Source organism: Brachyistius frenatus, unplaced genomic scaffold, assembly GCF_029030835.1.
Source record: "Brachyistius frenatus isolate BFR_SWC_R1_liver_20210118 unplaced genomic scaffold, ASM2903083v1 Contig_26, whole genome shotgun sequence".
In the NCBI taxonomy this organism is placed as follows: Eukaryota; Metazoa; Chordata; class Actinopteri; family Embiotocidae; genus Brachyistius; species Brachyistius frenatus.
The window spans coordinates 1687452-1705146 of NW_027210625.1; the positions used below are offsets into that span (position 1 = coordinate 1687452).

Genomic DNA, 17695 nt, shown 5'->3' on the forward strand with positions numbered 1-17695 from the left:
CATCGTGATGATGTAAAAGCACTTTAAAGCTCCGTGATTACCAGTTCATACAGTGGACAGCTCCTGGTGCTGAAAGTAGATCGAATGGACTGACCAGGTTAAAACTAAAGCCAGTTTATACAACAAAGTCACAGGGGCCTGGAACTGTATTGCTAAATAAGTGTGAGAGACTCAAAAGCCTCAAAGCCCAAACACCTGATATACCACAATTATTTTCACAGCCTTAGTCGTGCTCTCCATCAGGAATAAAAATCATTATTTAGGTGAGCAAGAGGCAACAGCCGCAGCAACAACAACAACATCTGAGCTTTACAGCTGACATTTTGCTCGACTGTATGGCCGTGTCATGTGCCGACTGTTAAATATAGAAAGTAAATCTGTCTTTTGGAAATAGATTTAGACATAATAGTGACTAACTTTTGAGTAATGACGATCCGCACAGCTGGTTAACGAGCGGCCACTTTATCTTCACCTGTAGTCAATCATTTTACCACATCACTAGCAGCTAAAACAGACCTCCCTCACACACACACACACACACACACACACACACACACACACACACACACACACAGCCACGCTCAGACACACACGTATCCAGGTTGGTGTTCTTTGAAATTTCATCATGCTGAACAGGGGACATTACCTGGGCTTTCATGAGGGAGAGTGGCTGCTGGGGAGGTAAAGCAGTGAGAGCTCTCCACCACTCCACTCCTTTCTCTCTACTCGCTCGCCGTGGTTGGGGAAGAGAGCACAGGCAGCCGTTAGGACAATAAAGAGAGGGCCGGCAATGGCGGGTCCCCTCTGAGGCCCTTTTCATGCTCTCAGGTTGAGTCACAAGGGCCTACTTCATCGCCGTTATCCAGGGATGGGAAATACATAGCTTCTCTTTAAAACTCTGACCCGGCCTTTTAGTCCGGTGCGCTGGGGGCTGATTATCCACACTCACCCTTTTAAAAAAGTCATATGAACACACATACACACCCAGAAATGCTCTCATTCACATTAGAGAACGAGAGAGTGGCACACATACACATGCATACAGTAGATACATCTGCCAAGTGGCTCGTATTCACAGAGGTTACAGCCCAGACTCAGGGACAGATCTATATTTAAGAGGGAAATACGGTGAGCGTTTAACCTTGGAGTTGAGGTGACTTTGAGTGAGTCGCAGAGGTGCGGGAGTTGCTTTTGTGGCTGTCGGCGAGCTCTTTCTGCAGCATTTTCTCATGTTCTCTGTGAGTGAATCAGCCAGTCAGTCAGTCAGTCTGTGAGCTGAGAACTAAGGGCTTGCTTTGCCGGGTCTTCTTTTTGAAGATGACCTTGGGCTCAAGGTAAAACACGCTGAATGTTTTAACAGGCGCTCAAAGTTTCATGCTCTGCCGTGTGGTGTGAAGCCCGGGCTCATATCTCATCCCAGCCAGAGACTACCAACTGCTAAAGTCAGTCCTCTCAAGGTCTGAACTCGCCTGTGACAGGTGAAACAGGCCGGCGGAATTTCAAATTCAAGCGGAGATGAACAAACAAGCGACTCATCAAAGTCGTGTTTCTGTGCGTGTGTGTGTTTCCCGGTCGCCCCCAGCTATGTTTACTCATTAGCTCGCCACGTCCAGTACCTTGCTAGATGAAAGATGAAGCCAAGGACTGATAATGAAAGACAATGCAGTTAACAGCAACAAATAGCACACACAAAACCCCACTGGGAGCCAGCTTCTCTCGTCCGCGTCGCAGGGAATGGGTGGTATCTGCTCTCAGGTTGTTATTAAAACACAATTAATCAGACTTTCAAATGGGATTTGGTGGGAGGGTTGAGGGACACAAAGCGGTTCTACAAAGGTTTTCTATCAGTGTGGCCGGCTTAATCCGTCCACATGTGAGCAAAAACATTAATGAGGGAAGATTTGGTTTTTGACTGTACTTTTAACGGCGATGTAAGCAGAACGATCTGAATTGGGGAAATTCTCCAACTGTCTATTTAGCCGCACCACGGAGATGTAAAAGGTAGTAGATCATGTGGAGGAGAAACTAGTGGAATTACTTAGTGTGGGAATTAAACAAACCCCGCAGACAGTCGGTGGAGCTGTACATTTTTACAATGTGAGCCATTATTGTGGAGTTAGTATTTTTTACCTGACAGTTATCAGGGTCCGGCTCTGTTTGTTTGTTTGTTTGTCGGGACCATTATTTTAATACTCCCTTTTATTATAGAATGTACAGTATTATCAAGGGGGGGGAGAAAGAAGTTAGAGTCACCTATGCTGAGAAATACTGCAAGCACTGTGTTTACAAGCATATTTTATTTGCCTCAGACAGAGGGCCTGCAGGATGACAGAACAGTGCTCAACACAATTCTTCCTGTGTAGCGCTGTACCTCTGGCTCGCTTCTGCTGCTGTTATTAAGTCCACAGCTATGCCAAGCGTTTGTACACAATCCTCTGTTGTTTGGGTGTGCAGCACTAGGTAGTGTTAGCATCACCCCGGCAGCCGAGCTGAGGATAAAGCGTGTGTTTCAAGTGGAGGAATGCCAGTCAGCCAGAATCCTTCTTTTCCCTGCAGCATCTCCGGCATCTAATCCATGACCACAGACATCCCCCTCATTACCGCCAAATTACATGCAAATTTCCCCAAATAAATGAGTTTTAAGTACTTGACAACCTGTCAGCCTACGAATATTGAAACGTTTTGACGGCTAGATAAACAATCAACAATAATCACTCTATGCAAATTTGATATTTCCTGCACAATTACGAGAGGAAAAAACACCCACTATAAATAACTGGACACACAAAGGCATCTGGCATTTGTTCAGGTTTTGAACAGATACGGATGCAAATGAAAGATTCTTTAGGATGTAATTGATTCAAACGCTGCTGCGCCTCCTCTGCCTCCTCTGCCTCCTTTTATTGTTCTTTTTTTTTCCTGGCACTTGTTTTTTTCTCCCTTTCTTTTTATCTCTCAGCTTTCAATATACACAGATAATGGCTGATGTAAATGAGTGAATGAGAGGAAGAAGGATGTGAATCACCTTTCGTCTACCTCTTGTTTTGTCTTTTCGTGTGCAGGCTGCTGCTTTAGAGGAGAGATGTGTGCAAAATAATGTGCTCTTATGAAGTGGATTGGAGATGACTGTGGAATTGAATGCAGGCTGGGAAGCGGTGAGCTCTGTCCGTTGCTTGTGAAGGAGATTACTGTGCGCCTCACCCCCTCCCTCCCTCCCTCCCTCCCTCCCTCCCACTCGCTCCTCCACAACACCCTGAGATTAAGACTGACAAGAACATATCAAGTCATTTCAGGACAAGCAGATCGCTCACTCTCATCTTTCTTCCCTGGGCCTTTCTTTCCAAAACACGTCTTTTCTGGCTCTTTTCACTCAGTCCAGCTCTTTTCTCTCTGCTCTTAATGTCTTTCTCTGTCTCCCACTTTTGCCTTCATCCTCCTCCTTCATCTTCTTAAATTTGTCTGTCTCCTGTCCACACGGAGAGGCCTGGGAGGTGTCTCTCGAAGGTGTAATGTGTGCAGAGTTTGACCCTGGTGACCACCAACCTCCAGGATCAGGACATCCATTAGCGGGCCAAACGGCTTCATCCCTGCCCTCCCGCTGGGCCTCTCTATCTCAGATTCTCCCTTTTCCTGACGGCCTCGGCTCGCTACACTTTGGGCTGCGGTACATGTCTTTAAATCGCTGCCAAACACTCAGGGGGAGACATGATCAGCTGCAGGGGACATTGTTGGGCTATAGCTACGGCTTGAAGTGATTCTTGTCATATCGGACATATCGGATCCCATCAAGATGTATTAAATGACGGGTCTTTATGCACAACGAGTGGAGTTTGCTGCACTGACATGAGGTGGCTCGGTTTCCATTGTGTTACAATGTGCCTTTTATTTTTTACTCAAAAGTAAGAATTCCAGTGGACGAACAATACATGCAAAGGTGCTATTTAAATTCATATTTAAATGACTTACTTTAAAAATAACTTTAAACTAATTTTGTGTTTGCGTTGCAACAAGTCAAAGGTTAGATAAATGAGGTGCTTTTTTCAAGAATGAAAAGCATTGCATGAATTTAAAAAAAAAAATGCTTATTCATAAAGCTGAAAACTATTTTTCACAGAATAGTACGTTAAATATACACTAAATAGGTTTGCACTCCAGTTAACATGGTATGGAGTTAATGCATCTGAATCCAAATCAGACAGTAAACTGGATACTGGATTTGAAAAAAATCCCATCAAAATGGCAAGTGTAACCGTTTGCCTCAGTAATTCACTCAATCAGACTCGGAAACTCTAAATTGGGTTTTCCTAGTTCTTAATTCATCGGGTAAGAATCGGGGCTGGAACCTCTTCGGTGAGCAAACAGGTGACGTTCGCATGGCTGTGTTCTTTCAGACCTATTCAACATAAGCATGCACTGTATGTAGAAAGCTACGACTGTGGCCATCTTCTGTAACCGAGACTACAGTAAGACGTTGATAATTCCATGGCAACATGTACAATCGTAGTGTTCAGAAACTACGCCTGGTTCATCTTTTCTGGAGCTCTAACTTGTTCTCAAAGTCAGCTGCCCTAAGAAGTCAACAAACACTACAACCGGTTTGATTAGTGACGAAATGCAATTTTAAGAAATATGAAGGTTCACGGTAACATAGACAAATAAGACTTGGATTAAGTAGCCTGCACATAACAGTAATGCCTGTTACAGTTGTTGTGCTATCGTTATCCGCTTGTAAAAGACCTCTCTTCTCAAGAGTCACATTATCTCCATTGTATAGTGAGATATTACATGTTTCTTTGAATGCAAACCAGCAGCTTTCAAGGCTTTTGGTCATCTGGCGCCTTAAGGCACATATGTTTTATCCCCAGAAGGTAATCCGACCATGACAGCAGCAGAGGTTGCCCTGGTTACCTAAAGGCACCGCAGCCCTCAGATCATTTTTTTACATTTTCCTGTCGGCGAACAGAAGAAGATGATCTCGTGACTGAGGTGCCGCTGGGAGATCAGGAGCATTTAGATCAGGGTGATGTGAGAAGCAAAGCCCTGCGACTGATGGGATCTATGAAACTGCTGTGGTGGACACCTGGGCTTGTGGGAGAAGAAGGAGAGAGAGGCGGATGGTCATGACGGCGGCGCTGAAGAGTGCTGCCGTTATCAATCACTGGCTGCTCTATTAATTTCATCAAGGCCCTGGTGCCTGCTGACATTAAATGACACGCTGGTTGGTCCGATGGCGTCCCTGAGGTGGCAACACGACCGGCCGCCGCTTTTGAAATGCAAATCAGGCTTTAACCTTAAACAGAGCCGCCCGGCCGAAATTATCTTTCTGCCTTCAAGTCAGGTGCTTCTCTCCTTCCTTTCTATTTTTTTCTCCCTCCCCACCCGTACACTTCCCACCGTTCCTTCCATTCCTCCTCTTTTCCTCCCCCTTGTTCCTCCACCAGCTTGACCCCTGGGGTACAGGAGATGGAAAGAGCATCTTTAGAAGAAGCGACAGATAAAGGCAAAGGTGGAGGAGGGCGGGGAAGGAAGAGGGGGAGGAGGAAGAGGACGGCAGTGCTGACACCAGCATTCTGTCCTGATGAAGGGGCAGAGGGGCGCCACCGCCAAACCCGGGGATGAAGACGTTTCAAGGACAAGGAAACAGGAAAGAGTATGGAGCATATGTGTGTGTTTGTGGTGAAGGGGGAGAGGGGGGAGGGTGTACATCCACTCCCCAGGATGACCACACACAAGCTCCTTTTGTCTGATTACTCCACACTGACGACGGTGATGAAGATACTACCTGAGAACTGAGAGAAACAACAAAACGACGTCAGGTATAACTTCCACAATAAAAGCCACATGAAATCGGTTTGCAATCCAATACGCATGCTGCGGTTCGTTTTGGCCCCAGGTTTAAAAAAAAAAAAAAAAAAAAAAAAAAAATACCCCTTTAGAGAAACTGTGCCATTAGTGCTGTCAATATTGTGAAGCATTAGCGTGGGCCCAGACATGGAAGGATTGGTTACCAATATGCAAGACGATGCCATTGTTCCTGGAAAGGCTTTTTCCTCCTCTTTCTTCTTTATCTGAGCAGACTGAACCCATTAATTTTAATTGAGACATCAGACGAGAGTGAAACACAGAGCGCTGCCTGGACAGGCGGCAGATACATGACGGAAAGGAAAAATATATTCAGACGGTGACTAAAAAAGAGAGGAGGGAGAAAGAAAACGGGGGGGTGAAGAAAAGAGCTCCCCGCGGCAACACAAACAAACATATCATAAACACATGAGAGCTATCTCTCTCTTTATCTTTCTGCTTCTCTTTGCCTTCTCCATTTCTCTCTCATTTTCATTCCTCTGTCTCCTTCTTCCTCTCTTGTGCCTTCTGTCTTTAAAGAACAAAGCAACGCTAAGCAAACTCTTTCAGCACACAAATTCTCCACGCACCGCCTAAATCTCGGTAAGGATATGTTCACTGTAAACAGCATACCGTCAATGTAAATCCAAAACTATATGACTCAGCATGTGTTACAGGGGCTGCAGGATTTGACTTATCTATCTCAATACACCGTCATTACAAATATGAAGCTACGTTTTGTGTTTTGAGCCGAATGTTTTTAGCTACACTCTTCGTTAGAAGTGGCACTATTAAGTCATTTTTTGTGTTTCTTCTGAAAACGAAAGACAAATCTGACACTAGAGTGAGAATATTTCAACCTGTTTTCAATGGACGTTTGAAAGTTTATAAGTATATCTCATTTTTGTTGATGCTAATGCAGCAACCTGACTCTTTCTTTAGAGATGCAGACCCTCGTTTCAAGAAAAGGTTGAACTATTCCCACAGCACTGGCAGATTGTTCCAGTGACAATAAAGTCTTAAGGACTCATTTAAAAAGTCAAATTTGCAAAAGGGACAATGTTGCAAAAATATATATTATGACATGCATAAAATAAAATTTGAGGATTCAATCTGCTAATATTTTATGAATATGAGTTTTGCTGCAGATATCTGTGCATGTACAGTATGTGTATACAGAGTATATGTGCAAACAGTCAGTAGTGTGTGTGTGTGTGCGCTTGTGTGTTCAGGAGCCGGGGGAGGGAGGCGAAGTTACTGCAGAAACGAGGCGCTAAGCCCGTGATGTTAAGCACGGGGAGACACCTGGCACGGAAACTTAAGTGCTTCCACCAAGTATCATCAACCCAAGATTAAAAGCGTCGAGGGGGAATAGTGGGAGGAGAGGGATGCAGACTGAGGAGGAGAGATGGGGAGGGAGTGATCAGGCATATGACAAGACGGTGGAAGAAGAAGAAGAAAAAAAAAATCAAGAGAGGACTGGAGGAGGGTGGAGGGGGTGGGTGGGCTAGAGACAAGAGGAGTATCTCAGGGTAACGGCATAACAGGAAACTGCAGCTATACAGTTTGTGTTGGTCGTACGTACAGATGCATATTCTGGATGTGAAGACACACACAGACATGCAGTGTACAGCGTATATACAGAGGTATAAACTAACACTGCTGCTTGACGGATAATAACAGGATGTTATTTCCCTTCACCAGACAACATGATGATTGGTGACATGTGGACTGAACAAGGAGAAGGGAGGGGAACAAAAAGCAAAACCCTAAATATACAACCTTCCTGACAGGTAACTGAATATCACTGTTGTCATATAGAAACCAAAACTATGGAACATTTTTAGATTCATTTTAAAGGGTCTCCCAACTAAAATGGCCATGTTTATGTCAGAGGATGCTTCACCTCACAACAATATAACACAACAACCGCAATAATTGCAGTTGCAAGGTTTTGGTCCACGAGTCCCACGCCTTAAACCACATAGCCTGATTACCAGACAATCTTTCCTCAGATGTTTCTGTCTAGAGACTAGTGTGTCAAGGGCCTGCTGATTACTGTACACAAATACAGGGCTAATATCGTCTGTCAATGGCAAACAACAGGATGTGTGCACTGCAATCTATGGCTTGTTCTGCGAGTGTGAGTGTGTGTGTGCGTGTGCGTGCGCACACTTTGCTCCGGCTCGTCTTCAGAAATCTGTGTTTTGATTGCAGAAAGTAACTGCATGTACGCCTCTTTAAAAAGACGACTGCGCTCTCTCCTCCCCATTTGCCGCCACTCCTGCGAATGGTTATTATTATCGTCATCAGCGGAGAACGGTGAAATCAGGGCCCTGACAAGCAATCTCTTCTCTAACTCAATCTCTCCCTCCACTGCGAGAAATATCCATCTCTGAAAGTTATTCATTCCAGTATTAGGTTTCAGTCAAGTTTTTCCAACAACAAATTTGTTAAACACAAGAAAATGTGAAAGCCTATAAAGTAAGAAAAAACACCACAAATGTCCCTTTTTCCCAATTATTTACACTTGATCAAATACTGCACTGAATACTGAATACAATCTGCCTTTTTTTCAAGATATTACTGCACAAACAACCCATAAATCTGCTGTATTTATCCTGACAATTAAATCTGCAGCAATAATATGGCACAAATTGTCACTTGACTGAAGAAAAATTGGATTTACAGACTGATCATAAACATAAATGACTTCTCGGCCCGACATTTTTTGCAGCGTATCTCCTTCTCTCCTCCTCTCCATCCAGTCAGCGCACTTGTGTGCATCCTACAGTCGTATTGACAAGAAGAGGCTTACAACTGGCACACACAAGACCCACTACAGGCTTAATAATGTTTCAAGTGTTTTCTCCCGGACTCGTGTCGAACCTCCCAACTGAATAACAGCCCAGAGTCGACGTGAAGGGTCTGAAGAAGTGGAGACGGCAGCAAGTTTGAAACCACATGCAGCTCTCCTCTCCATCCGGAGAACGCCACAGAAAATCAGTGGATCTGTCAAAATTTGTGTGTTTTCTTTTGCAGAAATGCTCGTGTGGCCGAGGTCATCGCTGCTTTTAGTCAGCGATGATGATAATAATAATAATGATGATCATGGCGCTGCTGCTATTGATGATCAGGAGGAATTGATACAGATTCTTCTATTGAAGGAGGAAATTAAATGGCAAATTAAATGACCCACGGGTCCACAATAACCCCATTCAGAGGCCAGTGAGTCATGATTGCAGATTTTTCTGTCTGCCAGTGAGTCAGGTGGCTCGTCTGTCTGTTTTCAGGACAGAGGTGAAGAGCTACAGTTGAGCTCTTTCTGAGGCTTAGCACCAATAATCCAACCCACAATTCTCCTCTCGTTCTGAACCCAGAGAGAGGATGAAAGATTTAGACTTTCACCCTTGGTCTCTGAAGTCTTGCTCTGTCTGTCTTTTTTCATTCCTCTCCTGCTCCCTTCCCTCCTCACTCTCCTCTCCATCTCTGTTTGTCTCTCGTTATCCTTCACCTCCGTGACTCAGAACAGAAACAGATCTTGTGATGATTATTTCACAAGCATGCTGATATCATCGTTGTGGGTTTTCTCGCCTGTTCTCATCTACGAAAAGGTTTACAAATCACTCAACACTGAGCTGCCTCATCTTTCTTACCTTGAAGCCTATTGAAGAACTATTAGTAGACTTTCAATATGGATCACATTCAATACCAACAGAAAAATACAGTGCAGTATTGTCTGCAAAGGTCCAGTTGTTACATGTGAGATTCTCTCATTCTTTGGAAATATAGTTCTGGGGTGAAGATCCATCTTTTCCTTAATTTGCTCACAGGCAAAACAAAAAAAGTATTTTGTCCTCACTTACTGATCTGAATTAATTAATTCATGCATATTTCAAATTGTCAAATTCAAGATATGCTGAAAAGTGTCTTCATATAAGACTGAAAATATTCACAGCACAGACTGGGAAGAAGTTAAACTCATCACCAAGAATCACCAGATGAAGTAGGTCATTTACCTTATATATGATATATATGATATGATATGATATGATATGATATGATATGATATGATATATGAAAACTGAGCAACATTTATCCTTACATGAAGACCATAAGACGTGTCTGAAAGCTCTATAAAAAAAAAACACCAAAGTTTCCAGGGTGAAGAATGACCCTTCAAGGTCACATCTTTAAAGATAATGTAAACTACAGAAACTGATGAGACGAACATTTGTTCAACAACATTTTCAATAATTTCTGTGGTTGTTTCCGATCGAAAGTCCACTTCTTACTTCATATCAAGTTAGAATAATTATTATCGTAGTGATGCAAATAAAAGGAGATCGACTCCAGCAGTAACGGTGGCTGGCATTTAGTTAAGAATAAGGCATTAATATAAGGCACCAGGGATTACCCTGCTGTCACACTAGGGAAAATGAAGATATGTAAATATTTATAGGCAAACATGGTTTATATGTTTAACTACTCTAAATACTGCCAGTTAAAAATCCTCATCAATGATGCAATATTTTTTGTGTTTTGTACAAAAAAGGTACTATTGTTCACATTTAATGACGATTCAAATATCAGACTATGATGACGACTGCTGGGAAACCTTAATTACACTGCAAGCACGGACATTCATTCCTAAAATGAGGTTTTGCGTTATATGGGATAAAAGCAGAGATGGTAAAAGATACAAAGGTTTGAAGAAAATCAGCTGAATGAAATATATAAAACACCTTTAATCCTTGATGGTACTTCGTCCTCCTACCTACAGTTTGTAATCTTTCTATATTCTTAACTCATTTGGCAGTTGCCCCTCGACTGGCATCTAAGGGCTTTGATGTAGTCAATAGACACCAGGGGAGCACCGTGGTAACCTGTGTTTGAGAAGTCTGTGGGCTGCCCTCTTTACATCCTCTCTCTCTTTCCCTATCCTTTTTGTGTCTGTCCGTCTCTCTCTGCCAGTTAATGAGCCATGCAGGACTGCCATCATTCTGTGTAGTCATGCAGAGAGTCGGAGAGAGGAGAGAAAAGGGAAGAAGAAGAAGATGAAGAAAAAAAAAAAAAAGAGCTGGAGAGGCAGAAAACAGGTGAGACAGTGAGAGAAGAGAGTGGGGACATGATGTTTTCCCTCACCTCCTCCCTAATCAGGCCCGTCTCCCTACCAAACGCCACACGGCAATTAGACCTGACAGTACTCCGACTCCCACAATCCCACCAGGACTTCACGTTCAAACACTCGTATAAACACGAGGAGGGGAAATGCCTGAAAACCGGCACAATTTCAAGAAAACAGAGCTCCTGATAGCAGAGATGCAAACACCGAGGTAAAAATCGCAAAACTATAAAGACAGAGAGAATAAAAAAAAAAATCTTGGTGTCCCGTTGCGCACGGCCAGATGTTATGCGGGGAAGTGGTCATGACTGTGTGGGGCGTGCACAAGCATTCTGCAATCCCCAGAGGATGCCTTTGGAATAGTAGGATGATAACAAATACAATGGAGCTCGCTTGTATGAACAGTGAGCTAATTGGGATAATTAGTTTGTTACCTCGCTCGTTATTGCATTTTAATGTGGATTCCACATGATGAGGAGGGGAGGAGGGCGATGCTCTATGTATGTTTGTGCCTCTATGTTTTATCCACATGGCCTGCGTGCATTTAGACGTTTATGTCTCAGGCAATTAGTTCACACTCGTAGCCACGATAGCTTGCATCGAGTGAGCAGGTAAGCAGTGCAGGAACTATTCACGCTATACACAGTACAGTAAATACTCACAATATTACAGATCATTAATCTGCTATTTTGTAAAGTAATTCGCCTTTTTGGTGCAAGAATATCTACTACTTTGTCAGTTACTGATTTCGTACCTTTTCCAGCGTGTCTGTCAACAACTTCCACAGAAGGGACATAAACTTGTTGCATTCAGCTCGGGGTTAAATGTGTAGGCGAGGAAAGCGATAGCGATGGTAAGAAGGAGAGAGAACATTTCGGTAGTCGCTTTATTTCTGTCAAAATGCAACATGTGTTGAGGCAGAATTGAAATATGGACTACTGACTAAGAGATTAGTCTCCTCTATGATCGATTAATGCCTTTATGATGTGACACATCAGAGGAAAATTTGGGGTTTTGAAAGACGTCCTTGCTCTTTAATTCTGACAGAAATGAGATCTGAACATAGTTTTTTGAAAAAGATGTTTCTGATAGCTGAAAAAAAATTCAATGTGACATTGTCTGCATTTGGATCGTTAACTATTTCAACAAACAAGAAAATGGATTCATCAATTCCTTGTGTTTTTGAGTAGATTGTTCCTTGATGGTACATATTGATTGTGGAAGAAATAAAGTACAAAGTGCTGTGGTTACCGGGCAGTTTTCTCTCTGTTCACCCACATTTGTGCAGCAGAAGCTGCATATGTGCCACATGCATGAAACGGATGGCAGGCTGAATAAAATTAAGTGCAGAGAGAAAAGCCTGTGTCTGGTTGATGATAGCAAAGATATGTGTGTCACCACTGAAGCTCCCTATCTCCCTCTTGAAGAAGCCATTTCAACCGCACACATCAATAGCCAACTCTCTAGAGCAAAGCACAGCAATAATTCCAGATAAATCATTCCCTCACTGAGCCACTTGCTGCGTTCAAACGCACCCGTGACCTTCAGCTCTGCCTCTTTCTACATCATATAGCCTGGGAATATAAAAGCTTATTAGCTCAGAACATTGTTGATACGTTTGTTCGAAGGCAATGCACTAATGAGGCGTTGCAGGATGCGGGCAGCCGCCGACTTTCCTTTTGGAGATATTTTTTCCCCGCCAGAGGAGCATAATACACTGCTAATGGCATCTCCTTCACAAATGGGCAAATAAAAAGAGAGATGAAGTACAATATAGCTTTACCATATCAAAGGAGTGGCATCCACGGATTGTGCAGCTGTCTGTTGGCATGTTTGATGGGTGAGCAGGAGGGTGGACTTCTATAGACACGCACGTGATGGACGTGAAGAGATAGTTACAGAAGCTGCCGGAGCGAAAAAGAGATAAACAGTGAATTGGATGGTGAATAAACACAGACAGAATAAACAGAGCAGAATTTCAAGAACAAGCTCGACCAGCAGACAAAATGACAGAGCGTTATAATAAATGTGAGCATGTTGCTGGAAGAAAGGCTAAAAAAACAACAACTCGGGGACATTATAGAAACAAATTTCAGAAGAATAAATGCGTCGTTATTTCAACTTTACATCCTTTTAGTCACGTTTACTGCACTCTACTGTGTCTTTGTGTCGTCTCAGCAGCAGCACCAGCAGATACTGACACACACGCTCACAATATACACAAGTTTACTGTGTAACATAAAGTGAAAAGGTGAAAATCCGATGACCAAACAATCTGTTTTTTCGTCACATTATATATATTTAATATATGATGCTCATTTAATTTACAATCCGCTAAGGTTTTTGTCCTGCCTGCCTCTGTGAACCACGGGTGGGAAAAACCAAGTCATCGGGATTCATGGGGGAGTTCAGAGCTTTAACTCAAACTAAATGGTTTCCATTTAACATGAATGACATTTTTTAATAGCACAAAGAAAAATAATATTGTAGATCAACCTGAGAACTAATCTGCATCCAACATGAATACCATCCTTTTACTTGTATATAATGCCAAGTGAGTCCATCCTACCCTCCCTTTTGTATCTATTATCCGACCTTTGATTATTAGCTCATACAAACTTTAACATCATACCTGCCTCCTCAGCCTCCTATGACTAACAAGCAGCAGGACAGAAAATAAAGCATGTGCTTGACTTGCATAATCTTTTACAGTTTTAAAAACCTCCTGCAACCTCCACTAAACACTCACCTCAAGGTCGAGAAACTCTTTTAGATCTGCTTCGTGTACTGGTGACGTAAGATGTCCCAGGTTGCAGTTTTCTGTAAAGAAGCACATGTTCTGAAGTCAATCAAGTGAGCTATGCTAATCAACACTTTACCTACACGGCACTTCCTGGGGACCAAAATCCTCGACACCAGAGGGAATTCACTCTGAGTGTTACAGTCTTTTCTGATCTCTAGCCTCCATTTGTAATTTGAAATCTCTCCCATCATACCCGGAGACATATGGAGAGGTTGCATCCTGAGCAATCCACAGACAAAACAGCGCTGCTTCTTTACACTACCCATTCAGTCTGTCACTCTCTTTTTACTTTCATGAATATTCCCGTCTAAGCCGCTTCCTTAACTACGACTTATTTTTGCCAACAGCCCCCAGAGGACCAGAGTGCTCGCCTCTCTGAGCGAGGAACCATGGGGGGACTCTCACTCAAGGGCTGCCTCCGAGGGGGAAACAATTTTTTACTTTATTCTGGCAGCGAGCGCTCAGTGGGGAAAAATGTCTAAAAGGCCGACATAATTAGAGGATGGAGTGAGAGGTATATACACACCCTGGTTTAGCTGTGAACTCAAAATAGTAAATCAGCTCAGGCTTGGACTTTATAATGCCACACATGGATGGCAGCACCCGGAAACATGCTGCTCTGCTTATTGCTGGGATCCTTTGGGGTGACGTGGGGACACGGCAGGGAAAAGGGGCTCGACGAAAAGGAAAATAAACACTTCTTAATTGTTTCCCAAATGGTTTGCAATAGTGTTGTTCTCTCCAGTTGTTTTGTCAAGTCTTGCAAAAAACTGCAACAGCATCTAGAAGCCATCATAACCTACAATGATCACCTGGCACCAGAGATGTCTTTTCAGGAGGAGCCTTATTTTGATATAAAAATCCTCCTTTAATTCACTTTGTCTTGATGTTATGGCAAACAGCAATTAAACACATGCAAGACACGCTTCCTCCGTCTTACGGACAGAGTTCGGAGAAAGAAATCTGCAGTTAAGCCCAAACTGTGAAGCAAGGCATGAATTCCCTCAGTGACACACTTCTCCATCCCACCTCAAGCCCTCAGCAACACACAGACACTCGCACTCTCACAAGCACACACCTTGTACTGTCTTCAGCTATGCTCAATTATTAATGGATAAACAAAGAGCGGTGAACTATGATGGGCTGTCGGCAGATATTTTCCCCTCTCATATCTTCGAGGCCTAGGAAACGTACACGAGAGCTGGCGCTGTAAAGAGGGAGGAGAAGCTTAAGGTCAAACTCACTCACCGCTTGGGATGTTTGCATGCACACAAACACACACACAAACAAACCAGATGTGCATGCATGTATTCACAAAACAGATACAAACAAACAGAGAATCTGCAACGAGTCTAAAAATGTCAGGGGGAATTGCATGTGTGTGTGTGCGTAGAGGAAAGTGTGCGTGCGTCTCAGAGAAGTGGAGCAGATAGCTCATTTCCTCTACTGAGACGGCTAGCTGCCTTCTCTCTCGGGAGGTTGGCTACCCATGTGAAGAAGTGTGCGAATGTGCGTGTGTGTGCGTGTGCATGTAACAGACAACAGAGTCTCCCGGGTAAGTGAGGATGATGTAAGGGCAGTTCATCGACTTCGTGCAGCAGTAACACTGCTTTTAAAAGGCAGGCTTTAAAGGTAAATAAAACAGGAATGATAGTTTAATTACATATTTAAATATTATATATGACAGTTCCAAAGACCACGGCTGGAGACACGATGCAAACGAATTCCTACAGTGTCGTCTAACCAGGCTAGTTTTCTGTTTATCCTCATGGTTGTTTAGAAAATTTACAGGAAATGCTGGTTTGTTGATATCTGGGAAGTGACTCTAATGAGCCATGATGTCATTCTATCCTCTCTGTCAGCAGGACGGTGTCTGATTCAGCCGTCTGCCTCTCAGTGTGTTTGTCTGTCTGCCTTTCCTTCTGTTTCTTTTTCCTCCAATCGAATTTGTAAGGGAGGACGTTCACATGTTCTACTGACCAGAACAGATCTGTGTCTTTTTGTCCATTTGCTATAATTATGATATTGTCATAATAATGATGCCAGTGTGTACATGCTGGTTCAGGTCTTTCATTTTCCCCAATATATTTCCTGTCATAGTTTCCCTTTTTAACACACACACAAAAGCAGGATACATAATGCAAAAAAAATGCAAAATGCATAAAAATATTCCCAACATTTTGTCCATTACATTTGTGTGTCACGTGTTTTAAAATAAGTAATCAAATTAATCAAGTGCTGATAAAAACGATCCAGCTTTACAGATGTATTTCAGCTGCCAGCATGGATGCACAACCTGTCTGAAGCTCACCAGCCAACATAAGCGGATCGCCAGGCTTCCACTGCTCAGTTAACACGCTAACACACACACATACACACGTATGTGTATCACATGCACATACCATGCACATGGAAAGAAAAACACTCAGAAAGTTCCCTTTCAGCTGTGCACACACAAATCCATCAAACTGTGGCACACATCTCTGACTTGTTAAGGTACTATTTGTCAGCTGCTCCTGGAGTGGCTGTGTGACTCCACCACTAATTGCCACTGGTGCTAAATTTAGTAAGGGAGATATGAGTCCTTTTGATCAGAAGCGCTGAATCTAAGAAAAAAAAAAAAATTGCACTCAGCCTCGCAGGCAAGTTTACCCGCCTCTCCTGCGCTCTCCCCCATCTTCCTGTCACTGGGGAATAGGTGAACTATTCCATATGTCAGCCTTGTCAATCAGCGGCAGAAATATGGGAAGTGCTCCCTCTCTCTTGCTTTCTCTCCCCCTTCTTTCTTTCTTTCTTTTTGTCTCTCTCTCTCTCTCTCTCTCTCTCCCACCGAAGATCCTGGGTAGATGTTGTTCGTCTCTCTGAGAATCCTGCCGGTGCACCGGGGCCTGTTTATTTATTTCCATGTCATCATGGGTGGTTTGGAACCTCAAGACAAGAAGGGAATATTAATCAAAACAATCTCAGCCAAGAATTTTAATTGTAATATTAATCAATCATTGGAAATGAGACGAGGCCTCGGCGACGCTCTGAGAAAACTTTTTTCACTGCCTATGTGGTGCACAACAAAGCTGAGGTTGGACTGGTGCTTTTCATTAATTGGAGGTTATTTTAAGGTGTTGATCAAACAGGGCATATTATTTTTCTACATCTCAAACATTGCAGCCTCTATTATATATAACAAGATCACTTATGACCTTTTTTGTTTTTTTCTGTCACATATCAAGAACACAATTGCAGATGCTAAAAACACAGTGTGAGCAGCAGGTCGGGTCGATGCCAGGAACGTCGTCATCTCATCAAACGGCTGGTTTGCCGGCTATCCAGCCAGTGACACTAAGCAGTGTTGTCCGTTTGATGATTGATGGTTCAGGCGCTTCCATCATAACTCACAAACTTTAGCTGTTTGTTGGAAGTTTTATCAGCAATCAAGGTTATGGCTGATCAACTTTATCTTCCACGAAAAGCTCCATTTTGTGCGAGCAGCGCCAATAAATATTCTGTTTTGATCTGCTTCAGTGACGTGATGCCGTTCAGAAGGCTCTTATTTTAATTAATACATTTTTCATAATGCGGGCGAATGGTTAATAAAGGGCTTTGTGGGGAGATTGATCTCTTTGAGAAGAACATCCATAAAGGACACAAATCCTACTAAAAGCACCGTCTAAACAAGACACATAAAGACCAAGGATCCGGAGTGAGTGTGCGGCAGCTTTTAAAAGTTCTCTTTGAATCAGGGTCGTTTGTTTTCTTCTCCCGCTTGTTGTCTCTCCTTTTTACGACCTTATAGTCATAACAATTGGTACATATCTTTCAACCAACATTCACTGAAACAATAAGTTCGCCTTGGTTAAAGTTAAGTCAGTTTTCTGAGCCTTTAAAAACTTTTCCTGCTCACACCAGGTTGTGGTTGAGGCTGAGTGTTC

General features: G+C 43.0%; 1 long non-coding RNA gene across 1 annotated transcript in view; it reads right to left on the bottom strand.

Moving 5' to 3' along the window:
* LOC138620766 (uncharacterized) overlaps window positions 1-13792 on the bottom strand; it is a 110354-nt gene extending 96562 nt beyond the window's left edge. The window contains exons 1-2 of the long non-coding RNA XR_011310890.1: window positions 13716-13792; window positions 12750-12870 (exon numbers count right to left, since the gene is read on the bottom strand). This is a non-coding gene — a long non-coding RNA (uncharacterized lncRNA). The remainder of the gene's footprint in view (window positions 1-12749; window positions 12871-13715) is intronic.
* Window positions 13793-17695: the final 3903 nt, after the last annotated feature.